Source organism: Eubalaena glacialis, chromosome 1 (assembly GCF_028564815.1).
Source record: "Eubalaena glacialis isolate mEubGla1 chromosome 1, mEubGla1.1.hap2.+ XY, whole genome shotgun sequence".
Lineage (NCBI taxonomy): Eukaryota > Metazoa > Chordata > Mammalia > Artiodactyla > Balaenidae > Eubalaena > Eubalaena glacialis.
Genome location: NC_083716.1, coordinates 120,601,694 through 120,629,322, shown reverse-complemented (window position 1 = coordinate 120,629,322; position 27,629 = coordinate 120,601,694). Strand labels below are relative to the sequence as shown.

At 39.7% G+C, this 27,629-nt stretch overlaps 1 protein-coding gene across 3 annotated transcripts in view; it reads left to right on the top strand.

Annotated features, from left to right (window-relative positions):
* Positions 1-19,867: 19,867 nt before the first annotated feature.
* The window catches only part of INSIG2 (insulin induced gene 2), a 34,710-nt gene continuing 26,948 nt past the window's right edge, over positions 19,868-27,629 (top strand). For 2 of the 3 annotated variants that reach the window (XR_009700340.1, XM_061183205.1), the window contains exon 1: positions 19,868-19,950. The gene's annotated coding sequence lies outside the window, so the exon portion shown is untranslated. The remainder of the gene's footprint in view (positions 19,951-27,629) is intronic. The other variant, XM_061183217.1, reaches the window with a different exon arrangement.

The following is a 27,629-nucleotide window of genomic DNA, read 5'->3' as shown; positions in this document are numbered from 1 at the left end:
ATCTATGAAGTGGTTGCAAATATCTTAGGTTTTGTCTTTTTTGTTCAATAGACTATTCCTCAGTGTCTAGACATTAATTTTTTTTTTTTTTTTAGTAATAGTAACACACTATTTTATGCCTCTACCAAGTTCCAGGTTCTGAATTAGGAACTTTGCATAAAGTACCTCGGTTAACTTTTAGAATTGTCCTAGTGAGACTGGGAAAACTGTCCCAGTTTGTGATTGAAAAAGTGAGGAACATAGAAGTTTAGTAATTTTCCTCCATATTAGAAGGTGGCAGACCCATGGTTGAAATTATATGTAGTCTGACTTAAATGCCAACATGCTGAACAATTAACAATTGCCTTTTCAAGGTCAATAAAAAGAAATTACTAACGTGCTTTCTTTGTTTTGTTGGAGATGATAGAAATTAAGTATTTATAACCTTTTACACTTATAATTTTACCATGAAAATGTGTATTCCTGTGAGTAAAAGTGAACTCTGATGCTTATTAGATTATTCAGCCTTTTATACTTGCATTTGATTTTTGAAAATGTATCTCTTCTTTGACCTGGAAAGAATTAGCCATCTCTAGTCATTTATCATAAATAGAAAATACTTATTTAGTACTTACTATATGTCAGACACTGTAAAAAAATATTTTCCCACAACAGCAAGCCTCCAGTTAAGTAACTACTTAGAGTAATAGTTAGTAGGTGATAAAGCCAAAATTCTAACCCAAGCAGTATCTTTGGCTTTGCAACCCATGCTGTTAACCATTAGGCTGTGTTCCCTCCCCATAAAAAGGCATAAAGTTGCCTCAACAAGAATATTCATTGCAATGTTGTTTGCAATAGTGAAAAACTGAAAGCAACCTTAATAGCCATCAACAATGTCCATCATTGTGTTCCATTCCCTGTGGTAATCCATGAGGAATGGAATACAGTAAATACTATGCAGCCAATAAAAATGCTAACTGTACAGTACTGGTTTCTTGGAGCCGCGATAACAAATTACCACATACTTGGTGACTTAAACAATAGGAATTTATTGTATCACTGTTCTGGAGGTCAGAAGTCCAAAATCAAGGTATCATCAGGGTCAGACTCCCTCTGAAGGCTCTAGGAGAGAACCCTTCTTTGCCTCTTCCAGCTTCTGGTGACCCCAGGTGTTGCTTGGCTGGTAGCTGCATCCATCCAATCTTTATCTCATCTTCATATGGCCCTCTCCCTCTGTCTCTCTGTGTCCAAATCTCCCTCTCCTTTTACTTAGAAGGATGCCAGTCATTGGATTTAGGGCTCATCCTAAATCCAGGATGATTTCATCTCTAGACCCTTAACTAATTAAATTTGCAAAGACACCATTTCCCAATAAGGTCACTTTCTGAGGTTCCGGGTGGACATTAATCTGGGGGGGGGGGGACACTACTCAACTCACTATACTAATTTAAACCTATATTTATTGAAATACAAAATGATATATTATTAAGTTAAAAAAACCATTAAATTGCAGCATGCCTAATATGATTTCATTATTATAAAAAGTATACACTAACGTGTATATATATACATAGAAACATGTGTAGAAGAGTATCCCCCAAAATGTTAATATGGATTATCTCTCTGTAGTAGGATTATGGATGATTTTTGCTTTTCTCGCTATCATTTTCTATACAGTCTGAATGCTTTGCTGTGAAGAAAAAATAATCAGAAAAACAATTTCTAATTTTTTAAAACATATCTATATTTGACTCAAAAATTCCCAAACACTTTAATGAAAGAGTATGAAACCCTATTGGTCTAATACTTTTGATGCTTACAGAAATCACTTGGGGGAAAATCATTAGAAAGGATTTTGCTTTTTGTTTGCACAGAAAAACACTTTATCAGCTCTTCCCATGTTCCTAACCTCAAGTCCTTTGTCATCTCCAACCCCACCCCATCGTATTGACTACAAAAAGCCTCTTAACCCAATTTTTTACCTCTTGGTTAGAGTCACACATCTGTTTTTTTTCATCCACAGAATTTTCAGATATTAGGCAAAGGGTTTTAAAAATCTTTTACAATGTGAAACAATATCCCTTTAAGTTTTCCATGTGCAAGACCTCATCTTCCCACCAATATCGTGACTCAAAGAAAAGACTGTGTCACACTTCTTTGTCTTCTCATATTGTGGTTGCCTATCTCTGACACATAGAAGTCAGCTAAGAAAATATGTGGTTATCTGAAAGACTAATTTCTCTCTAGAAAGGTACCTTTTTAAAATAAATATTCCCTAATTGCCTAATGTTTTATGAGAAATTGAAATGCTTTTCTCAGTATACCTATCTTGTTTTGCAGCAAATCTGCTGCTTCTCTCAACATACTAGCTGCTGATTCCTTACCATCAGCTATTTGGATGGGATTGTTTCTCTACTTGTTATCTCTGCAGTCAGAGTTCCAATCCCTTGGGATGTCCAGACTATTTTTGTCATCACCTTTGCAATTTAGTTGCATGTTTTGCAACATGAAAAATACTTTGGGAGGCTCTTAAAATTGAGAATAATGTTGAGAATATCAACAGATCTATATAGTCAAATTTACTATGAGGTCCTTACCAGGCTGAGAACTCTCTGAGGACACAAACTGGGTTTTCTTCCTTCTTATACCCTCATGTTTGTAGCCAGTCTGGCCCATAGCACTCACTAAATGAGCTTGCTTATGTGGCTTCCAAGATGCTAGACTTCCCATCAGCCTCACTGAGCTGAAACTCAGAATATTCTTTTTCCCTCAGGGATGGGCAGTGACAGTGCCTGGCAGAGCCCGAGGAGAAAAAAGGCCAGCAGATCCTCTTTACCCTGCTTCTGAGTATGCAAATTTGTCCCTGGGATATAGGCCATGTCTTGACCCTCAGCTCTGGGCACACTTACTTTTAGGCTATGATTTAGAGATGCAAGAAAATGAGCAATGGGAGAAAGAGTTTCTTCAGTGAATATGAAAAGGATTAAAGATCAAGGATATAGCACCAATTCCCTATCTATACGACCCTAGTCATCAGCTAGGCAAAGTATGTAGAACAACCTCTCTGTCTCCATGCCCCACCCCTGCACATTCCTGAGAAGGACACTCTGTGTGGCCCCTGGGACCAGCAAACCCACCGCAGACACACCCAGACCATGTCCGTGAATCCTACCAACATCTGGGACCCATGTTGTGATTGACTGTATTTAACTGTTATTTGGTGACTGTGTTTTGAGCGGGGAGGCTGAGGCTAGCTAGGGCTAAATGGACTCAGGTTTTCTGGAAATCAGGCACAAACACTGCATCCGATTTTTCCTGCAGAGACTGTGAGAAGCCCAGAGGAACTTTGGTTTACAGAATGGGGGCAGCTGGTGCCTCAATGCAAGAGGTAATTCCTTCAGCAGACGTAGTAAGGGAGAGTCTTACGTGTGGAGGAAATGTTCTATCCCTTTTCCCGACCATATAAAAGATTGAGTGCCAAAGCTGGTTGAATGTTCATTTTGTGATTACTGGCATGAGTGAGCTTGGTATTGTTTTAGCAATTGTCTCTCAGAAAAAGGAGGTAACGTTGGTTAAAAAGGTCATTGGGTGGCTCCATCCAGAACAGCCCTTAGGATAATGTCAGGAGTAGAGCACACCTCCCTGTTAGAAGAATTAAAAAAAAAAAAAAAAAAGAATAAGAAAGCAGTTGAGTCAGTTGGGATGCTGAATTACTACACAACATTCTGCATAATTATTGGAGCAGGAAAGAAACGCCTGCGTTGTTTGCATCGTTTCTTGCTTCAAAAGAAAAGCTAAAGTTCCGATGCTGAATTACTAAACAACATTCTGCATAATTATTGGAGCAGGAAAGAAACACCTGTGTTGTTTGCATCATTTCTTGCTTCAAAAGAAAAGCTTACAAAAAAACCCCGATAAAGTCAGATGTAAAATTTCTGTTTCAAGACTCCCAGGTGACACTGATAGATTCCTGTTAAACAAAAAAGATGTTTTCTGAAAAATAAAATATAATCTTACTTGCAAAAATAGCAAAATTGCAAAGGAGGGAAGAAAAGTAACCTCAGATTTGAGAGAAATATCAATCTTCAAAGTCCATTATCCAAAGACATTGTACATCAATACTTGATTTGAATTATGGAGCTGGGTTGTACTTTCATTTACATGGTATTTCCCCAAGTAGCCAGATAATATCAATACCTTGCATTTATACGACGATCATCTTCCCAGATGGCTTCATTAAATTGTATGTTTTATGAGACCCACTTTCTGAAATGTGGTCATCTCTGAATGAGAATGATGCTCCCGGGTAACTTGGGGCAAGGGAAAAATCGTGTTTTGCATTCATGTGTCTATCAGTGCTCATAAAAATCTTTAGTTAGCAATCATTTCCTGAGCATCTGTGTGGGCAGAGCCCGAGACAAAGCTCTGTATGGTAACATACGGAAGATTAAAAGGTGTGGTCCCAACCCTCCAATACCTCAGACTCTATTAAAGGTAATTTTTCCATTTCACAAATGTGAAAATTTGAGGCCAGAGAAGTTTAGAGAATTGGCAGAGATCATATGGTATAATTTTCCAGAAGTGGTAATCCTTATTTCCAGGTTTGGATGTGAGTAGTTTTGATAATAACATCCAAAAATGTTTAAAATATCACAAAGATGTATTTAAGTGGAAAGGTTAAGGCTTGGATTTTACTTAAGGAAGAAAAGACCAGCACCAAAAAAAGAAAATGAAGAAGGGTCTCTTATGTCGTCAACATAGATTATAAATATTATTAAATATCTAGGACTGTGATAATTGCCTTGAGAGGACAAAAGAAAGGCAGAATTCCAACTGTAAAGAGCTTGGCTGACTTTGGAAGTAGACTATTGCCTATACGTGGTGGTTTCAAGGAAACAGGGAACCTGACTTAATTTGTTGGCTTAGTTCACTACCTTGTAAAATTGCAAGTTCCCCCAGGAGAAGTAACACATGAAGCCATGCCCAGCACAATGTTTGACACATGACAATCACTCCATAAAGATTAGTAGGAAGTTACCTTGTGCGGATAAATTTATCATAGCCTTTCTTGAGAACTTAGGTTTTAATGAGTTTGAAGGGGGGGGGGGGTAGGGTGGTGAGTGGAGAGGGTAGGAGTAATGGGTACCAAAGAAGGGAAGAAGAAATAGTCAAGACTGAAAAGAAAGCAGAAAAGAGAGCCTATGGGACTGGGAAAACCTTGTCTTCCTTATAATCTCTCTCAGGGACTTCACTGATGTATAGTGTACTGCATATCTGGAGATATGGGGATATAAGATTATTTATGTAAAATACCTACAAGATCATACATCACAGTAGAAATTCCAGCTCTAATACTGATCTCCTTGGGATTTGGGGCAAATTGCTTCACTTAGCTGGGTCTTAGATATCCCATCAGTTAAACAAGGGGATAGACTAAATGACCTCTAAGATAATTTTCTGTGTATAGAGTTCTGTTTTTCTACATAAATGAGAATATAGGACCATTTAGAACAAGAAGTAGGGGAGCGATTGTCCTGACGCTTACTGAGCTTGATGAAAGAAGGGATAATGTTAAAATCAAAGGTCTAGTGACCTTTTCTTAATGTACTACTACAGTCTGTTCAACACCTCAGTCTCCTGATCAAAATATATTGGATTCTATTCTGTCAGCCTTAAAAGACCATATCCAACTTCAGATGCATTTAGAATAATGGGTGATTTATCTTTGTTCTAGATTTCTGTATTTTTTTTTTCTTTCCTGAGCTGAGATCTTCTTCAACGATGTCTAACTTGTGGTTCCCTCAGTAATAAAAATTAAAAATTTTTTAGTTAAAAATAAAACTACAAATGTTAACTAAAAAAAGTTATGTATGAAACATTCTAAATTTCCAAAACTTTTCCCACAAAGTAAAGTTGCTAAATTATATATTAAAATTATAAGTGCTAAAAGAATTCAGAGAGTAGAAAGATCATAATGGTTATAGGTAATCAGGAGAAGCTTCTAAGTAGAAATAGGGCTGCAAGTTTGGCCTGGAGGACATTTAAGCCTGGAATTGTTGGAGAAAGAGGCTTTCTAGTTCTAAGAGTATCTTACAAAGAGCGGGACTTCTAAATGCAGGTCTAAGGGCCATTTTGGTCCAAGAAGTTTTCACTGGTCATGACTACTAAAAAAAGTCGAGGGCAATGCAGTGAGTATGTCTGAAAACTAAATGTAAGCAATTTAGAGGACTCTTATTTTGAGACAGTGTCCTTCCTTCATTTGAGTGTTAACATACCCTTTTGTAAAATGATAGTCGTTGTGGATGTTTTTATTTTGTGAAATAATGGTGTCAAATTTGGCCTCCATGTGACGGTCTCTCTCTTTCCCTTTGAAATTTTACTGACCCATGAAATCCAAAGATCTGGGCACCACCAGTTAGGTGAGCATTTCCTGACATGTGACCTTTCCTATAGCCCTCCCCCATGTAAGCCAAGAGGTTGAGGACAGCTTTCCAGCAGGGGTAAGGACCATTGTGTCTTAGGATTTTATTTCCCTGTTCCTGTGATGTTGTCATGGCAGTAAATGCTGTGCAGCCTTAGCCATGATGCTGATAGAGTTAAGCTCGTTATGCTGGACCTAGGACGTGTCCCAGGCCTTTGAATGACATAGCAACCTAGAAAACACCAGCTGCTTTGTTGACTTTTACTTTATTTTAGAGCTCCATGCCACACTGGCAGCAGAAGCGCTGCCAGCCTGTTTACCAAAGTCCCTGCTTTGTACTGATTAAATAAAAGCACTCTTTCACAACTCTTCCTCATTCCGTTGATGGAGAACGCCTGATCCTTGGATTTCTGCTTTAGTACAGGCATGCAGAATTCCTTCTTCAGAAGCCACTCTTGGGTATTTAAAAGGCCCCTTGACTCCAACATACAGGGTGGGACCACCCCTCTAAGCCACCGCGTAAACACTGATTCCCCTCTGGAGGAAACACACGTGGGGACACACTGTTTTAGTACAAAGCTTTATGGTTTTCCATTTCCACAGCTGTCCCTGTGTCTCCTGGCCCCTTGCTAAGGAGCACATATAAGGAAATTTTTAATGGTGATCCTAGGGCTGGAGCTATAAAAAAAAGCTAATGAACTTTCTATATTCTAATAGATGTTTTGTTATATATTTTAATATTTATATTTTATTATATGTTTAATAGGTAGCAAATTTTATACATGTTTTTATCAGCTCACTGTGATCTTTGAGCTATTATGGGCGAAAAAGATCTTAGAAACACAAACTCTGATTTCATGTTTCTCAATTCAAAGATGAAGGAAAACTAAGGCCCAGATTAGGTAATGACTAGCTCAAGGTCACCCAGCTATTTAGCTGAAGTGCAAGGACTTGAAGTTGATCTAGTGCTCTGTCTCCTACCTTCCTCCAATACCCCATTGGAACTGAAATCATTGCAATAGCCACTGCCAAGTACTTAACAATGGATATTTGATGGTGGTCCTTTAAGTCTGTACCAGGGTGGTTTTCAGTTTTTCCCTTCATCAGCACAGGAAGGCAAGGACATCGCACAGACTCTAATATTTCATGCTAGCTCTGGATTCCCTTGGTTTTATATTTCTGACTCTTCCCTCAGTTTCTTGTAGGGCTTTATGATTTAATTTAATTTCAGCTTATGGCTAGCTTCGGTACCCAGAAGAGTGGTAATTTGTCCTTTAAATTATTCACCCAGGGGAGTCAGTGTTCTTAGAAAGTGACGGCGGGAAGAACCCAGAAGCTTTGTCCCCTCAGAGGGATACACAACACACACTGATACCTCACTCACTTGTTCTCCCGCCACAGTACCTTATCTCCTGTGTCCAGCCCCGGTTCCTGTAATACGTTGTATTTCTGCAGAGCTTTTCACATTCACAAATAAAGCAATTTAGACAGTATTTACACACTGACTAGTGACTAATTATACACCTACAAGCACTGCAACCATTCTGGACAAGCAGCATTCCTCTACCTGAGGTTCCCTGTAGGAACGTGTCTGAGAGTTATTTGTGGAGAGAAATTTGGGGCAACAGTCTTGGCTCCTACATTCAACTGTTCAACGTAGCAGAGTTTATATAATCCAAGATGCACCTCTGGACTGTGCATCTCAGAGCTGAGCCAGGGGCTAGAAGGTTTACAAAAGAGAAAAAAATGGGTGACTGTGACCCTAGAGGAGCTTATGAAAATTGCTGACGAAACCAGGAAAACAGCTCACAAAGAACACGTGGTGTTATAAAGTCACCTGCCAGGGTGTTTGGTATAGATATACAGGTGCTGTTTTACGCAGCACTGGAGTACAGGATGGAGGTAATTATTGTAGTTTTCAGTTAAAAGGATAAGAGCTGAATAATATTAAGAGCTACCATTTAATGAGTGCCTAACCTGTACTAAATTCTTCCCATGTATTCTTTCATCTAATCCCACTGCCATCCCCATGTATCACATAAAATTTACCAAATTTTACTAAATTTTACTAAATTTTACTATTCTTTCATCTAATCCCACTGCCATCCCCATGTATCACATAAAATTTACTAAATTTTACTGAGAAGTAAAATCACATTCTTCAGATTACCTGGATAGCTAGTAAGGGAGAGTGGGAATTTAAGCCACGTCTGTCTGACCATGCCGTTATACCTTCTGCACCCTAAGAGGGATGACAAGAGGCAAATACCTAGTGTGTATGTGTGTATGTGGAAGTGCATTATGCACACAGAAGAAGGAAAGGATTGGTAGCATTCCATTTATAGGGACGCTAAGAAAAGAAATTAAACATTTTCTAAGTTTAAGTTTTGGCAACAGAGTGGGGTAGGAGCAATGGAAGTGCTCCTAATAAACTGATTTGGGTTCAGAGGGTCTTCTCTGATGAATCCAAACAGAAAATAGACAAGCAGTCATGTTCAAAGACTAAACAGCCATGTAAATCTGTAAGAATGTTACATGTTAATGTCCAGAATGAAGGGAGCCATGTGAAACATATGAAGTCATCAAAAAGGACTTGTCCACTTATGTGGAGGAGGAAAAGCAAGTGACAGATGCCTTTGCTGCATGATGCTTGGTCTCTGTTTGCTGGGCTCTGCTAATCTGGTATGGTGTTTTAAAATCTTGTCTGCAAATCTTCTGACACTGCTCTCATTGAGAGGTGGAATCTATGTCTCCTCTCTCTGAATCTGGGCCAACCCTAGTGAGCAGTTGACCAACTGAATATGGCAGAAGTGATACCCTGTGACTTAAAGGTGATGCAGCTGCTACCTGGTTGGATACACAGCAATGAGTAGCCGGAATACCTGGTGAGGATGTCAGACCCAAGCGTATCACCCTAAGGAAAGAACCCATTGGCTGAAGAGAAGCATTTCCCCTTGGGAGACCAAAGGGTTAGGAGCAAAGAGAAAAGTCAAAGTATGAGAACTATCAGGTCTAAGAAGGCAAGTAGAAGTGAAAAGTACAAATAAGTCACAGAGTCAGGCTGAAAACAGGTCAGACTGTAGAGTGCAAGCACTCAGGGTGAAGTTATGAACAATACAAATGTATGTGGTTCAGGACTGAGCTGGTGAGTCACACATGGCCCAGAAAGGTGCCCATGATTTAAGGAGCCTGGTAGACCCAGACATTTACAGTGCTAAAAGAGAAAAGGAAGAAAGCACAACTGCTTATCTGCTTTAATTCCTACGTTTTCTCCAGCTGAAAGACTGTCAGATAGGGAAGGAATGTGTAAGAATCTGTAGGTGCTGGCTGTTCAAAATGCATAGACATTTCATGACATTCATGATGAGGTGCATTTCTTAGACACTGAAAGAACTTTGGGATAAAACAGAGGAATTCCTGTCAATAATTTTTGAAGAATCCTGAGAATTAGGGAAAACTGAAAATGGACAATGTCTTCTTCTCAAAACAGAGGTGAATCCTGTGAACTCCGGAGATGGGCTTGACATCTGAGACCAATTATTAAGGAAATGATTTGTAAGCCTTTGGCAAAGAAAATAGCATAAATTAGTGAGGAGGAAGTGCTTAGCTTGAATTTCTACACGAATTTACCAACCTCTAACGATAGCACTCTGAATGTGAGTTGGGTGTACAGTAGGCAGAGTTCTTTCTGATGAATGGATTTATGTCAACTAAAAGGCAGGGCTCTCTCTAGAGCCCACCACAGGCCTCTGGGCTTGGCGCTGTACTTCACAAATTGTTTACTAAGGACTTGGAATAAGATTATGATAGCATGATGGCATGAAGATACAGGCTGTAGGTAACACAAAGCTGAAAGGCATTATGTTAAATGGTGGAATTTGTACCCCAGAGATCTTTATAGGTAGTAACTATGAACATGGTTTAAGAAGAAGAAATTCAACCCTTTTGAATTATAAACCCTTTCGTTTAGGCATCCATCCCTCACCCTCAATGGACAAGGTAGAAACATCCAAAACAGCCCCAATTCTACTCACAATTATAAAAGAAAAAGATAAAGAAAATGTGGTTTGTGCACATGGGAAGGATTTAAGAGTTGTTTAAATTTAACAACTCAATACAACTTAATAGTGGGATGTAGCTGCCAAAAAATGCTACTGTGATAGAACATTGTGTTAAAAGAAGTATCCAAAACAAGGGATGTGAGGCTGCAACTCTGGTGTTTGTTCTGGAAGTAGCCCTATGGCAGGTAAATTGACAGACTGAAGTATGTCCAGAAGAAAGCAACAGTTATAGAAGGGGGGCAGAGAAACTGTGCTATGGAAAATGAGTAAAGAAACAGTATATTTAGCCAGGACAAGAATCTGTGGGGAGTGTGGAGTGGGAGGAGAATTGAACAATTTAAAAGCTGTCACATGGAAGGAAATCAAGAGGTGGGAGCCATAAAGAATCCGAGTCCAGTTGAACCCCAGGAGGAACTCTCTCATACCTGGAGCTGTGTGTGCAAAGATGAAGAGGCAAGAAAGTCCCAATCCTGGAGACATTCTAAAGAAATAAGGCCATTTGTCAAGATGTATATCAAAGTCATTAATAATAATACCCACAAAACTACGATCTTTTATGACTTTATCAGATATAGTCCTTACAACAGGAAGTATTGGGTTGGCCAAAAAGTTCGTTCGGGTTTTCCGTACCATCTTCTGGAAAAACCCGAACGAACTTTTTGGCCAACCCAGTGCTTTAATGATGAGGGAATGGAGGATCAGAGAAGTCAAGCAACTTGCCAAAGAATACCCAGCTGGTGATAGCGAGCAGAGACCAGAACGTAGATACGCCTCCTTCTAAAGAGTGCTCATGCTTTTCCACTAGTACAGGCTTCCTCAAAGAAAACTGAGCTCTAGCAGAGGATCAATCTTTAAAATCACAGAGGAGCTATGAGATCTACTGGAGCTAAGGTGTCCAATAAACCCTCTGAGAATATTAAGCATCACCAGGACTCTCCAGGCCATCACTGAGCAACATATACTATTTCTCAGTTTGGAATGTCTTTTCTACTGATGGTTCTGTCATACTTCAATACTAAAATTAATTTTATGAATCTAAGATCTGTTTCTGAAAAGTCTTAAGTTCTTTTAATTTTCTGTCATCATTATTAAAGCATTAATTCCTAGCCTTAAAGAAAAAGCAATGCTTCTCAAATTCCAAAGGAACTAAATTTAATTTTTTTAATTAAAACAATTTATCAAAGTATAGTTGATTTATCATATTGTGTTAGTTTCAGGTGTACAGAAAGTGATTCAGTTATATATATATATTTTTTTCAGATTATTTTCAATTATAGGTTATTACAAGATGGTGAATATAGTTCCCTGTGCTATACAGTAAATCCTTGTTGCTTATCTATTTTATGTATAGTACTTTGTATCTGTTAATCCCATACTCCTAATTTATCCCTCTCCTCCCTTTCCCCTTTGAATTTAAAATCATTTCAAATAATTTATTTCTATGGAAAATTATTTTGATAGTTCCTGTTTTGGGGAAATCTAAATCCCAAAAGAAATCTAAATTCAAGCCCTTGAATTTCTATAGGTGTGTTTTATGTCTATTACATCACCTACCTTATACATATTTCTTTTGGGAAATTTTAAACTATTTAATCATTTGTGTCCTCCACCTGTTATCAGATAAAATCCTCTGCTTTTATATATATGTAACTGGCAAGTCAGAGGAAATTCTCTGCTACATTTTTCAGCCCCTTATAAAAGCAATATACACTTTTAGACAACTGTGAGTCTAGCTTAAGTTCAATAAGAGCTTAGAATACACATATTGCCTTCGGGAGAGTGAAAGCTGTATAAGCCCCTCATGTGTGATTCAGTTTGAATGAAGGAGCGTTGCAGAGCTGGAATGACAGTGTGGTGAATTAGCAGGAGAGAAATCCCTTAGAGAGCACCTTGCTATGTTTTTTGACCTCAAATTGTATGGGCCCTTGTAATAATTAATAGCTAGTGTCACCTCTTTTTTCTTGGTCTCTATCATTGCCTCTCTGACAAATACTTTATAGTCTATAATCTTTCCAGTTGTCTTCTCGCCCTGGTGTTTTATACCTCAGTGACTTTGTCTCAGAGCTGTATTTTGCATTTGCTTCCTCATCCATGGTGACCTTGTTTGGGCTTTGTTTAGTTTATTTGTTGCCTGATGATACATACCAAACCTTACAGGGACCATTTGACTTTATATACATTGACTAAAGTCAATTTATTGACTTTAGTCATCACTGCTTCCTAACAGACCTGAAAAACGTCCTGAAAGGGTTACACCAAGGTCAGTACTAAATGGTGAATACCCTTCTCATTGCCCTCTTGTTTCAGAATATTGGAGGTTCAACCTGTCCTGTTCCCTATCCTGCCCCCCTCTTTGACCACAATTTTTTTTTTTTTTTTCTGTAGCCAGCATTGATCATCACATCACTAATCATCATGGATTGAAGCAGTGCAACCATGAGAATTCAGGTTAGTTTGCCGTCTTGTGACTAGATTGATTTATAAGCACCTCTGTCATTCCTCTTTTCTTCCAGTTTGTTTGAATGTGGTATGGAGCTAGCCACCAATTAAAAAAAATTACAACTAAGCTAAGGTCAGTAATTGCAGTAGACATTGAATGAGTTTACATGCAAGAAGATAAGCATCCCTATTATGAAATCACCTCACATTTGTAACTATTATCGAATAGTGGGTGATCTCAGTGTACAGAGTTATGAAATGATAAATAACTTATATTGAGTATTCTGGGCATATTATTAAGAAAATGTACAAAAGCTTTACCTACAAATATACCAAGAATGATCTATTATTGTCTCAGAGTCTGTTAAGCTAATACAGTAGAAAAAATGTCTTTTACATGATCTAAAAGATATAAAGCATGGTCCTGAGATCAAGATGAATTCTATTTAAAAAAAAAACAAAGAGCACAGGATTAGGAATCAAAGATCTGATTGCTCTTCTGACCCAACTAATAATAAACCCTGGGCAAGTCCTTTCCCTCTGTGAGCCTCCAGGTCTCTTCCCAGCGCTGACAAAGGATGTAAGAAGATCCTGAAACAGTCTCACAAAGAGAACAGACTTGTGGCTGGGGTGTGGGGAGGAGGGTAGGGAAGGGAAGGGCTGGGAGTGTGGGATGAACAGGTGCACACTAGTATATAGAGGATGGGTACACAAAAAGGTCCTCCTGTAGAGCACAGGGAACTCTATGCAATATCCTGGGATAAACCACAATGGAAAAGAATATGAAAAAGAATAGATATACGTATGTAACTGAGTCACTTTGCTGTCCAGAAGAAACTAACACAGTATTGTCAATCAACTGTACTTCAATAAAATTAAAAAAAAAAAAGAAGATACTGCACTCAGAGTAGAGTAAAAGCCCCCTTTCCCTGGCAGAGCCTCCTCCATTCCCGGGGCCGGCCGCCCCAGGCTCTTGTGGCCCCAGCAATTAGGCTGTGTGTCCACCAAGAGTTCATTGTGATTGTTACCAGTTGTGTTGTTGAAATTACATAAAGTGATACAAAATTTGTAATTTGATGAAATGAAAATATGAAAAGGGTGGTTTTTGTTTCCTATGACAAATAAGTTGAAAGCTCTGGATACTTGGTTAAGGGGAGTGTTACTAAAGAAACTTCTAGATGTATTAGATGTGGGCTTGGTATTTGGAAAAGACTGGAAGAACATTTAGAAGGGTTCAGTTCACAGGCATTTTGGACCCTATCGTTCTAAGACCACTTTAAACAAAACTAAAGACAGGAAGTTTTTGTATTTACTGGGGTGGAGTGAATTTGGAATGCAAATCTGCCTGAAGGCCAGCTTCTGGCTACATTTCCACAGGTGCTTATTTCGTACCTTTGAATTTCCCACTGCTCCGCTCATTTCCGCCTGTGGGTGGGGAGTGGGATTACTTCACAGGGTCAAAGGTGCTGTTCTTTGGGGTCCTGCCTTTTCAATGTGAGGTCTCTGACGCCAAAAGTTCGCAGCCAAGATGTTACGTTGTCTCTTGTCTGAAAAGTCTGCCAAAACAGAATTTCAGTTTTTCCCAATCAGCAAATAATTTCAGGGCAAGAGTGGCTTCCTTGCTCTGCTTACTTGCCTGGGGTCCCATTTCCCCTTAGATTTTAGCCTGCTAATCCCTCTTGATCTTTTCGGATGTTTGATGCTTTCAAGGTCCTACTTAAAATATATTCCAACAAACACTGTTTCCAGCGGGAGGCTTTTTCTTTATAACCTGGCCCACGTTAATGTGCTATATAGACTTTCTATAGGTCACCTACTCATGATTCTTGCTGAGAAACCAAACTGCCTTCTGAAATTGGCACGTCCCTCTGGAAGAGGCTGGTGCCAAGTCTGAAAGCTTAGAATGCCATAACTCAAACTTTTTCCTAAAGTAAAACTAAAACCACTGGGCTCCTCTGCATTACATAATTCTGTCTCCAACATGCTAAGAGAACCAATAAATTTTAGATGGACACATTGGTGGATAGATAATGATTTTGCCTCTATTTCTTGATTTTTTTCTTACCTTGTCAGTATTTTGAGGCAGCTAAATTTACATAAATCATCTAATCAGTGCTTTCCAGTAAAACGTCATGTGATAATAGAAGTGTCCTATAATCTGCACTGTCCATCACGTGGGTTATTGTACACTTGAGATGTGGCTAGTGTAACTGAGGACCTGAATTTTTATTTTATTTTAATTAATTTAAATAGATGCATGTGTCTAGTGCCTGCTGTATTAGACAGTACAGATTCTAAGACAAATTTCTTTCTGCTCCTTCAGGATAAACACTTGTTATATAAGAAGGCTACATAAAAATAGTTTTCTGATCAGTCTTCTCTCCAGATGCTACGTAGTTCATGAAACCAAAATAGTAGCAAACACTCTTGACATAAAACAAATAACAAACACAACAAAATTTTAATTAACCCAACAAATATTTATTGAACTCGTATTACAATACAAACCAGGCACCATCCTAGGCACTGAAAAGTGTGCCATATGCCCTAAGAGCCTGCTTTCTATGTAGATGATGATGGATTGATTGATGACAGAGGATTTTACAAACAGCTTTCACCGTAAAATGTAACTTCATTACTTCAACTTCCCCTAAACATATTAGAGAGGGATGTTTATTTGACAGCATATAAACATAGCCAACAACTAGCTCTGTGAGATGCTCCAAAGGGGGGGAAAAAACAAATGTTTCATGGAACAAATTGTGTCCTGGAATATTACAGGGTCTCAAAATTCCCATATTGACAATATCTGTTTAATTTTTTCTAATCCAATGCTTACCAAATATGAGCACAGAATCCTATTTTTCTCCACAAATTCCTGTTAATATTAATTCTACGGAATATGTTTTGGGAATTGGAGATTTATGCTAAGGAATTTTACAAGGCATAAATAAGCAAAAACTCTGGATAACCTATGATAGCTTTTTTCAAAGTAGTGTTTGCAGATCTTTAGAAGACATGAGTACATTCTCAGTGGTCCATAAATTTACTGGAGAATTTTTAAGTGATGTGATTTTAATTACATGACAACCTTCAAATATTAATACAAGCATGTTGTGAATCATGTTGATAAACACGTTCTAGCAGAGCATTGCTACATGATTTCTCTTAAGATTGGATTCTAATTGTCTTACATTGATTAAAAAACAACAGAGATGGATTTAAATTATCATTTGCTCTAAATGAAGGCCAAATAATGGTAGGGTTGACTGTACAAATAAAGGTTTAATAAAGAGAAGTAGTGAAAGAATTGGGCCATCACATGATAAACAGTAATAAGAGCATGTTTTATCTCAAAATAATTCATTCTGTAGCAGCTACTTGTCTTTATTGAAATGTTTGTTTCAAAAAACACCTTTCACATTACTATAATTTGAAGCTTACTTATTTTATGCTTTTGTTCATATTTATTTTACAAATGTTTTGATTTATAGAAGTAGGAGTTAAGCCTAAGGATTTTCTACCTAGTTTTATGTTTAGAACATTATAATTTTTGTAGGTTTAAGTAATATTATCAGAATGATTGAAGTCAAAACTAGGGTTACATACAAATTAGTTATGTGTGAAAACACTGTTGTAGGATATTTCTGTTACAGTTCTGAATGCATCATATAGCATTCTTAAATATTTAGCCAATAGTTAAAATTGGTTTGCATTCCATGGTTATGCATCATCTGTTAAATTTGCTGTGTGCCCAGGGAAGGTCTGGAAAGTATTAAAATCTCATCATAGATAATCATAAGTTGACTGTGTTTAATATCACTGCAGATAAAAATAGCTTTATTGAACTATTCAAATACAGCAATGTCAGGTTTTGTGGATTTTTGTCCTCTTGATCTCTACTGTCTTTTAAGAAAAATTCCATACACAGCATACACACTATGCAAGGCATTCCTTCAACTACCACCTGGAGGTCAAGGATTCCAGATCTCTATTTCTATCCGTTTGCTCACTTGAATTCCATATGCACGTTTCCAGTACTCTATTAGACATTTTTACCTAAATGTTCCACAAGTATTTCAAACTCGTTCGACCCCCGATTCAATTCCTGTGTTCTTGTTCTAGATCAGTGGTGTTCACTTCCACTCAGTCTATCAAACTCAAAACTCTGAAGTCATCTTCCACTTCTTTCTTGTCCTCACCCTCATGTCAGTGGTCAGCAAGTCCTGCCAATTCTCTTTGAACCCTCACCATTGCCTTAGTTCAGGCTTGTACCATCTCTCAGATGATGATTGCAATAGCTGCCTACGTAGATCCCCTGATGCACCAGTTACCTTCAGTGCCAATCTAGCTTAAAATAGGAAGAACGTATCTGATCTCAATGACAGTCCTCAGTTGACTTACTTCTGCCTACATGAGCTGGCCTAGCTTCATTTGCTGAGACTTCTGCCTTAAAAGGCTGTGAATTTAATGAAGGCGAGGGCTCTGTCTTGTTCATTTTTATTTCTCAGTGTTTTACAAAGTTTTTAGCATGCAACTGGTGCTACATGTAGTTGAATGTTGACAGGGCACTAGTGAGTGGCTAAAAGCACAGGTTGTAGAATCAGACAGATCTAGGTTTAATTTCTCTCCTCTGCCACTTAGTTGCCAAGTGACCCTGGGCAAATTAACTTTAAGACAGTGATTCTCAACTCTGGCTTCATATTAGGATTACACAAGAGATTTATTAAAAGGGCCCAGGCCCCCTCTTCAGTCCAATCAAATCAGAATATATGAAGGGTGAGGCTCAGGCACTAGAAATTGTAATAGATCCACAGGTGATCTTGATATGCAGCCAGGGTGAGAATCGCTGCTCTTAGCCTTAATTTCTCATCTACTATATAGTAACTGTTTTGAAGGGGTTTTGAGCATGTGAAATGAAATGGAATTTAGCATAGTGCCTGGCACATAGTAAGCCATGAAATTAACACACAACCTCAATATGTAACCTTCTTCTCAATGGCTACCCACTAGCTGCTTTGCCTTCTTTTCAGTTCCTGGAATGTTCCAAGATTTTGCAGCTTTAGTGCCTTCACACTTGCTCTTCACCCTGCTCTTAGAAGATCTCTATCTTCAAGTCACACCTGAAGTCATACCCAATCCCCTTTCACAGTATGGAGATGTTCATCATCTTTGTAGCACTTGTCTCAATTTGAAATTATACACTAATTTAACTATTTACTGTGTGTTTCCCCAACTGTACTGCAGACTTCACAAGGCAGAAAAGGTTTTGTTTTCCTCCTGAGGTCCAGTGCCAAGTGCCTGGGATGTGCATGATGTTCAGGTGATAGTTGTTGAGGGATGAATGGATTAATAAATGATCCATCCCGTAATCTCAAAAAGGCAAAAATCCTTGACTTTTTGTGTCCCACAACTATATGTATTCCTACATCAAAACACCATCAAAACTAGTACTAGAGTCTCTAGTGTTTTGGGTTCTAGGTACTGACTAGGAAAACTCCAGATGCTTTTAATTCGGGTAAGGCTTCCAAGTCCAAGGTTCTTAGAGGCTTAGTCATCAACCCTTCGACAATCATTAATGTTAGTCTAACAATATCTCACTTCAACAAGGCAAATAAACTTTTGTGGGTGTTTGTGTTAGCTAAGTAAAAAGGTTTTTGTTTTCTAGTTTACCTTTTGTCCCATTCAGTTGGGAAACCAAACAACATGTAAGGTTAATGGAAAAAACTTTTTTCTGAAGTCACAGAATTAGCAAATCATCGATACTTTTGCCTATGAAGAGAACCTTAGAAATAATCTAGACCAATCCTTCATTTTACAAATGAGAACAAAAAAGCCTAGAGAAATCAATTTATTGGACATGATTATGCACTTGCTGTCACAGCGCCAGGTTTCAATCCTTCACCAGTGTTCTCTCAGCCATATTACACCAGCTTCAAAGTAACCCAAAGTTATTCTGATTTCTCAGCGTTCTTCATCAATTTATACTCTGGCATCAAGTAATTTGTGATTTTCATGTTTCCATGATAATAACAAATATCTAGTCCAAATTCATGAGTGTGACATTCAGATCTCATGTCTCAATACATCTGTCCATGCTCCAGGCTCCACCATCTATTTCATGTTTTTCCATCTCTGAGCTCCCAGAGAATGCACAGCTTCATCATATCTGCCTCCTTATCATGCATGAAAACTGTTCCCAAACTTAATCAGAAGACAGTGGCTCTCTGTATTTCTCCTGAGGACTTTGTATTCGGCCTCATACTGAAGTAGGAATGACTGCGTTGGATGGAAGAACCTTAGGAACTGGGGGCCACACAGTTCTTGCTATTTAGGTCTTGTCCCTCCTTGCAATCAGTAAATATTTAAACTAAAACAAAGGTCTCTCCAGCCTAAAATCTTCCATAAGGATTTCACTGAAGGCAATTTTGAAGTGTTTGAAAAAGCTGGGTTAGAGGAGGCAAGACCTGATGAACAGGGCTCATGTTGCTTTAAAGAGAGCAATGATGTCAGGACATTTTGAAGTTATTGTCTCTTTTCTGGGTGCTTTTCTCCTTTCTTTTTAAAATTCCTCCTCCATTCAGTATAATCCACCCACATCCCTTTTTTTACTGGTAGTGTGAAAACCTACAGGAGAGAAATTTAAGACCTTTAGGAAACATTAGAGAAAACAAGAAAGGCCATATAAATACTTGCTTAGATGCATTTTGTTGCAAATTTAATTTCTCCTTCAATTTTCATTAATAAATGTACCAGTAAAAACGACGACTGCCCGGTCAGCAAACAACAGCAGATCTAGCAGCCTTTCACCACTCGACAGTCCACGCCTACAGCCGGCCGCTACCCTCGCGGAGACCGGAAGTCCTTTTGCCCCGGCTCGCGGGCCCACCACCTGGCGCCGGTGGGAACCGGAAGTTTTTCTGCCCCGATCGTCCGAGCGTGTCCGCGTCGGCCGCACAGGCGCAGTGGAGCTCGGGCGGAGTTGTGGGAGGGGAGGAGGAAGCGGCGGAGGGGAGTGGGGGCCGGTCCCAGAAGATGGCGGAGGCGGGGGTGAGTTGGGCTTCCCCGGGGAAGCGCGGGGGGCTTGGTGCTGAGGGAAGGGGCCTGAGGAAGGTGGTGGCCCTCGGGAAGAGGAACCGCTTGCGTTTTTGCGGCCTGGGAACCCTGCTGGCAAGTGCGGGGAGCCAGGACCACAGATGGGGCCTGAAGGGCGAGGGGCTCCGCTTAACCTGGAGAAGGGTCGGCGAGATCCGGAAGGGGACACCTGGGTCGGGGAGAGGGTCTAGGAGAGGCCGAGGCTCCCCGGACAGTGGAAGAGTGTCCGAGCGGAAAGAAGGCTGGAGGACGGCGGGAAGGGCGACCCCGGAGATCTGATGGGGTGGAGGTCGGCGGGCTGTCAAGCATAGAGCTGTCAGGACTCGGCAGGCTCGTAGCCAGGGAGACCAGACTCAGGCTTGGGAGGGGGAAGGATCCGAAAAGGTAGGTATTGTAGAATGCTTAGAATCCGCCAAAAGGTGTGTTGATATTGGGTTGAGGAGTGGGACTTCGGCATTTTGGATTGGAATTGGAAACCTCTGGAGTAGGTGTGTGGTAAAGACAAAGATAACTCTTATTCAGGACCTAGAAGTCGGTTGGTGATAGTTTCTGGGATTTTAGGGTTGGTCAGTGGGGATTGGCAGTCTGGTAGAGGAAAGCAGTGTGGGTATGATGGGGGACGAGGGGAAGGGTGGTAAAACTTAAGTGATAGTGACCCATGTCCAGTTAGCATTGGCAAAAAGTTAGTGAAGTATGGCGTTAGCTAGATAGTCTAGGAAAGTATACCAGGGAGAGCTGACTATTTTGTAGGATTATTGAGAAAATGCTTCAAGAAAGAATGAATAGTCTTGACAGCTGGGGCACTGAGACTGGCCGGGATCACTATTGCAATGGAGCTGAGGATGGCGGGGGAAGACAAGCTCCTGTCTTGGGTGCAGGAGGAATGAGGGCAGTCTGGCAGAGGCTAGGTTGTGTCTTCCAACTTTGGGGTTTGGCCCTGATAGGGAACCATTGAGTGAAAAATGAATGAAGGGATGCCCCCACTAATAGGGGCCCCCCAGAGAATAGCCACGTACTCTTCCTGTTTCCTCCTTTTATTCTTTCTCTGGACATTACGTTGAGTAGTGTGTTTTGTTATAGTTCTCAGTACATATCTGATATAAAGTGACGAAGCTGTGAATCATGTATATTTATTTGGGAAAGAGGTTGATTGATTTTAAACTGACAACTGTTGCTTTTACGTGTGGTGGACTGAAAAGGAAAGCATAAAATGCAATTTAGTAATTTAAAGACAGAGCTTGTTTTCATTGTTATCAGAAAATTATTCTCAAACGATGGAGTAACCTTTTTAGGGACTGAGATTTGTCATTTAAAAGCAATAATGGGATGCAAATGTTGCTTGCTTAATGGTTTCTGTGTTTGGGTTTTAATGTTGACAGGAAAGATGAGTTGCAGGGTCTTCAAGGCAAACATGTTTTTCTTCCTAGAAGTTTTTAGCCTCCATAGCCTATGATTCACATTTGTGTGCTCTTATTTAAGGAGAGTTTCATTGATTTAAGTGTGTTTTTCCTAACTGTAATGCTTATTCTATTTTGAGAATGCCATTCTAATTACAAGAGCATAGGATAAAAAAGATGTGAGGTAGTAATTTAATTTTATTCTTTAGTAGCCTTTCTGACCTAAGCACCTGAAGAGACAGGTAATCTGAGGGAGTAAACATACTCCTGTGACTGCTCTTCCTTTGAAGACAAATAATCTTGTATGGTTTTGGGGGTGTTGCAATTGTTAAAATACAATTGGTACTTAATCGGTTCTTAAGGAGATTTTGTTTGTATGCTTGTTTTCAAATGCCTGTTGCCTGGAAGTTGTTTCAGTGGCAAATGTAAACTTTGATTTTCATCCACAAAGCTGAGAATCACTTATTTTATTTACCTAAAGGTAATAATAATCCATTGACAGGAAGCCATAGCCTGGGAATAATGTTTTTCCAGTTTTGATGATTTGTTATTATCTATCCAAACTATTTGAACTATTTTTCTTTTTTGTTCAGTAACGTACTGTATAGAAATTGTAGGTCAGGGCTCAAGGTAGAATTTTTCATGTTCTGTGGAAGTTTCTTCTTTGTCAGTTTTTGAAAAAAAAAAGTATTATTTTGGTATTAACGGTAGTTTATCAACATGGCTTTAAAAACTGTTTCTTTTGTGGCATTTAAATTGTTTCTGTATGGTGTTTGTAGAAAAGGCAATTGTGAAATGGGAAATACTCTGGACATGGGGTCAGAGTGCTTGGGGCTAGTCCTGGTACTACCTGGCAACAGTTTTATAATCTCAGAAAGTTACTTAACCTATTTTATTTTGTAAAATAAAAAGATTAAGGATTAAAAACACCTGCCTACTTACTAGGATTATTGTTGAGGATCTATTGAGATATTGTCTTTTAAATGGTATCTTTATACCAGAGACTTCTTCCCTGATTAGAAAATTATTTCTTGGGTAATCTAAATTTTTCAAATATAGGTTTTTAAAAAAATTTTGAGAATCGAATTTATTGCTGATGTAACAGTAACATTTAAAGGTATAGATACGCTAGAGGAAGATATTATCAATACATAATCAGAAAACCAAACTTTAAAACAAACAAATTAGGGATACTTATTCCAAGAGCTTTCACTTTAAAATAACCTACTCCCCTAATGTGTGACTATTATAAACAACATGCTTTATTTAGGAACTTAGTTATTGCATAGTAGGCAGTGAATGGTCTTGTGGAATTTTTTACCCCTTTGATGAGTCAGTCTGGCCATTTCTAGGAGTTCACTTTACATGTTTGTCGTAGCAAGACCCAGTAGTATACATTCTTGATCTTGTCACTTCACTTAACCACTTTGGTTCTCATTTGCTTTGCCAGGAAACAGATCACTGGTTCTTAACTTCTTTTGGATCATGAACTTTTTGAGTACTTGATATAAAAATGTCCAACTCCCTAACCAGAAAAATGCACATATCCACAACTTTTTTGGTTTTGTTTTACATTAGACTCACATACCCCCTGGAAGAGATGAACTCCCAATTCCCTTCCATTTCTTACATTTTAGGATACTGTGATTCTAAAACATGTTAACTTTTATTTTTGTCTCCAGTAATTATATAGTATTGTATTATTATGTAGTCACAAAATTAGCTTTTTGGACTTAAAAAATAGCTTAAAAAATCTTATTCAAATAAACATGAAACAAGTGTTGTGTTATTTTTAAAGACAACTTTTGGGGTGAAGTAGGAAACTATAAACAAGCACTTCCAGGAAAGGTTGAGTAAACAGCTGGGGCAGAATTACATAAATAAACGTTGTAGAAAGTCTCTAGCAGCCTGGAAATAGAATGCGGAAAGAGTAGCAATCAGTGTCTCTCAGTGGGAGAACATTGCCTCTCTGTGGGAATTTGGAAACATGTAAGGCCATGTTTGGTTATCTCAGAGCGGGGAGGGGGTGTGCACTGGCATTTAGTGGGCACGAGCCAGGGCTGCTAAATGTTTTGCAATGCTTAGGGCAGTTCCAAACAACAAGAAGTTGCCCTGCCCAAAATGCCAGTGCCCTTTGACAAACACTGGTGAGTGATGTGAGATGGGACCTACCACACCAGAATAGCTTTTTAAAACTGAAGCTGTTTTGTTCTTTTAAAAATATTATTCAACATAAAATTCCCTTTTGGAAAAATTCACAGACAGAAACAATTTACTAGATATACTAGAGCAATTTGGGTTACTTAAAATGTATATTTACTCTTTGTCCTCTAGTAGCTGTTTTAATAGCAGAAAGCGGGGGGTATTGCTGTGTCTACTGAAGTTTGGGAAATGAGGAGTCAACTCTTGGTCTAATACTGTATGTAAGTTGGCCATATGATTTTTTTCTTTAATACATCTTTTTACTCCTGGATCTAGTACTTTTAAAGAAAATTTCAAGGTGTTTGTACATTTATTCTTATGGTCTTTCCGCTTGGACACTAATTGACATTAGTACCTTGAGAATATTTACAGTAAAGATTGTTTTCCGGTGTCTATCCATCTTTTCAGTAACCAAATCCCTTCTATAGGGGATGCCAAAAAAGAAGTCTAAGGAGTTGGGCTGGAATGGGACTCAAGGTTTAGAGGAAAGAGGATGGGTTTTGGCATCAGTCAGATGTAAGGTACAATTCCAGTGCTAATACTGCATGTCATGTGACCATAGGCAAGTTGCTAAGTCTCTTTGACTTTATATCTTCATTTGTAAAATGTGGATGATAATACCTACCTTTAGCATTATTTTGAAGATTAGAGTTACTATATGCCTGGCATGGAGTAGGCCCTCCATAAATGGGTGCTGTATTATGATGATAATGATGATGATGAATTCTGTAGCTACTGAACACTGTAGAACACATGACATGCTGACATGCTGCATACCACAGCAAGGAATAGTCTGCAAGACCAGGTCAGGGGGAGATGTTTTCTAGGATTTTCAGTAGGTGTTTAGAATATATTTTCCTATGAATCAGCTATAATATGTACTGTTTTCTCAAGGCTGCTAAGCTATAGAGCTCAGTGATGCTAGAGTAAGTAGGTTTGTGAGCTTGAGGGTAAAATTCCCCCCTTGGGTATTGGGCACAGAGCTTTGAGTGTGGTAGAGGCACAGTAAAAAAGTCTACTGTCTCTGTTTATCACGTGGAACTGATAGGCTGTGAAAGTTACTAGTGCTTACAGATGTTCTCATTTTCATACGGATTATTTCTAAACTCAACACCCCCACCCCTCCCTCCAGTTTACACATGGGTTTTGTTCCCAAAATTCATTTATAAGGTAGTTTGAAACTTGGAAGCTTAGAGGACATATATTTTAAAGATGATTAAGTGCTAGATTAGGTTTACCTTCCAAAAGCCCTGCTTAGGAGAGACCTTCAAGATGGCAGAGGAGTAAGACATGGAGATCACCTTCCTCCCCACAAATACATCAGAAATACATCTACATGTGGAACAACTCCTACAGAACACCTACTGAACGCTGGCAGAAGACCTCAGACTTCCCAAAAGGCAAGAAACTCCCCATGTACCCGGGTAGGGCAAAAGAAAAAAGAAAATACAGAGACAAAAGAACAGGGACAGGACCTGCACCTCTGGGAGGGAGCTGTGAAGGAGGAAAGGTTTCCACACACTAGGAAGCCCCTTCACTGGCGGAGACAGAAGGTGGACGATGGAGGAGAGCTTCGGAGCCACGGAGGAGAGCACAGCCACAGGGGTGCGGAGGGCAAAGCGGAGAGATTCCCACACAGAGGCTCGGCGCCGACCAGCACTCACCAGCCCGAGAGGCTTGTCTGCTCACCCGCTGGGGCAGGTGGGGGCTGGGAGCTGAGGCTCGGGTTTCGGAGGTCAGATCCCAGGGGGAGGACTGGGGTTGGCTGTGTGAACACAGCCTGAAGGGGCTAGTGCGCCACAGCTAGCCGGGAGGGAGTCCGGGGAAAAGTCTGGACCTGCCGAAGAGGCAAGAGACCATTGTTTCAGGGTGCGCGAGGAGAGAGGATTCAGAGCACCGCCTAAACGAGCTCCAGAGACAGACACAAGCCGTGGCTGTCAGAGCAGACCCCAGAGACGGGCATGAAATGCTAAGGCTACTGCTGCAGCCACCAAGAAGCCTGTGTGCAAGCACAGGTCACTATCCACACCTCCCCTCCCGGGAACCTGTGCATCCCACCACTGCCAGGGTCCCGTGATCCAGGGACAACTTCCCCGGGAGAACACACAGCGCACCTCAGGCTGTTGCAATGTCATGTTGGCCTCTGCCGCCGCAGGCTCGCCCTGCATTCTGTACCCCTCTCTGCCTCCCACCCTGAGTGAGTCAGAGCCCCCTAATCAGCTGCTATTTTAACCCCATCCTGTCTGAGCGAAGAACAGATGCCCTCAGGAGACCTACATGCAGAGGAGGGGCCAAATCCAAAGCTGAACCCCAGGAGCTGAGCGAACAAAGAAGAGAAAGGGAACTCTCTCACAGCAGCCTCAAGCGCAGCGGATTTAATCTCCGCAATCAACTTGATGTACCCTGCATCTCTGGAATACCTGAATAGACAACAAATCATCCCAAAATTGAGGTGGTGGACTTTGGGATCAACTGTAGGCTTGGAGTTTGCTTTCTGCATCTAATTTGTTTCTGGTTTTATGTTTATCTTGTTTAGTATTTAGAGTTTATTGTCATTGGTAGATTTGTTTATTGATTTGATTGCTGTCTTCCATTTTTTTTGTTTTTTTACATATAGATATATGTATGTTTTTTTCCTGTTTCTCTTTTTGTGAGTGTGTATGGGTATGCTTCTTTGTGTGATTTTGTCTGTATAGCTTTGCTTTTACCATTTGTCCTAGGGTTCTGTCTGTCTGGTTTTTTTTTTTTTTTTTGGATAGTTTTGAGCGCTTGTTATCATTGGTAGATTCTTTTGGTTTGGTTGCTCTCTTCTTTCTTTCTTTTTTTTTTTTTTTCTTTTAAATTTTTTTATTTTAATAACTTTATTTTAATTTAGTTTATCATTATTTTTTCTTTCTTTCTATTTTTCTCCCTTTTCTTCTGAGCCGTGTGGCTGACAGGGTCTTGGTGCTCCGGCCGGGTGTCAGGCCTGTGCCTCTGAGGTGGGAGAGCCGAGTTCAGGACATTGGTCCACCAGAGACCTCCCGGCTCTACATGATATCAAACAGCGAAAGCTCTCCCAAATATCTCCATCTCAGTGCTAAGACCCAGTTCCACTCAACGACCAACGAGCTATAGGGCTGGACACCCTATGCCAAGCAACTAGCAAGACAGGAACACAACCCCACCCATTAGCAGAGAGGCTGCCAAAAATCATAATAAGGTAACAGACACCCCAAAACACACCACTGGATGCGGTCCTGCCCGCCAGAAAGACAAGATCCAGCCTCATCCACCAGACCACAGATACCAATCCCCTCCACCCAGAAGCCTACACAACCCACTGAACCAACCTTACCCACTGGGGGCAGACACCAAAAACAACATGAACTATGAACCTGCAGCCTGTGAAAAGGAGACCCCAAACACAGTAAGTTAAGCAAAATGAGAAGACAGAGGAATACGCAGCAGATGAAGGAGCAAAGTAAAAACCCACCAGACCAAACAAATGAAGAGGAAATAGGCAGTCTAACTGAAAAAGAATTCAGAGTAATGATAGTAAAGATGATCCAAAATCTTGGAAATAGAATGGAGAAAATACAAGAAACATTTAACAAGGACCTAGAAGAACTAAAGAGCAAACAAACAATGATGAACAACGCAATAAATGAAATTAAATAGTCTCTAGAAGGAATCAAGAGCAGAATAACTGAGGCAGAAGAACGGATAAGTGACCTCGAAGATAAAATAGTGGAAATAACTACCGCAGAGTAGAATAAAGAAAAAAGAATGAAAAGAATTGAGGAGAGTCTCAGAGACCTCTGGGACAACATTAAATGCACCAACATTCGAGTTATAGGGGTCCCAGAAGAAGAAGAGAAAAAGAAAGGGACTGAGAAAATACTTGAAGAGATTATAGTTGAAAATTTCCCTAATATGGGAAAGGAAATAGTCAAGTCCAGGAAGCTCAGAGAGTCCCATACAGGATAAATCCAAGGGGAAACACACCAAGACACATATTAATCAAACTATCAAAAATTAAATACAAAGAAGAAA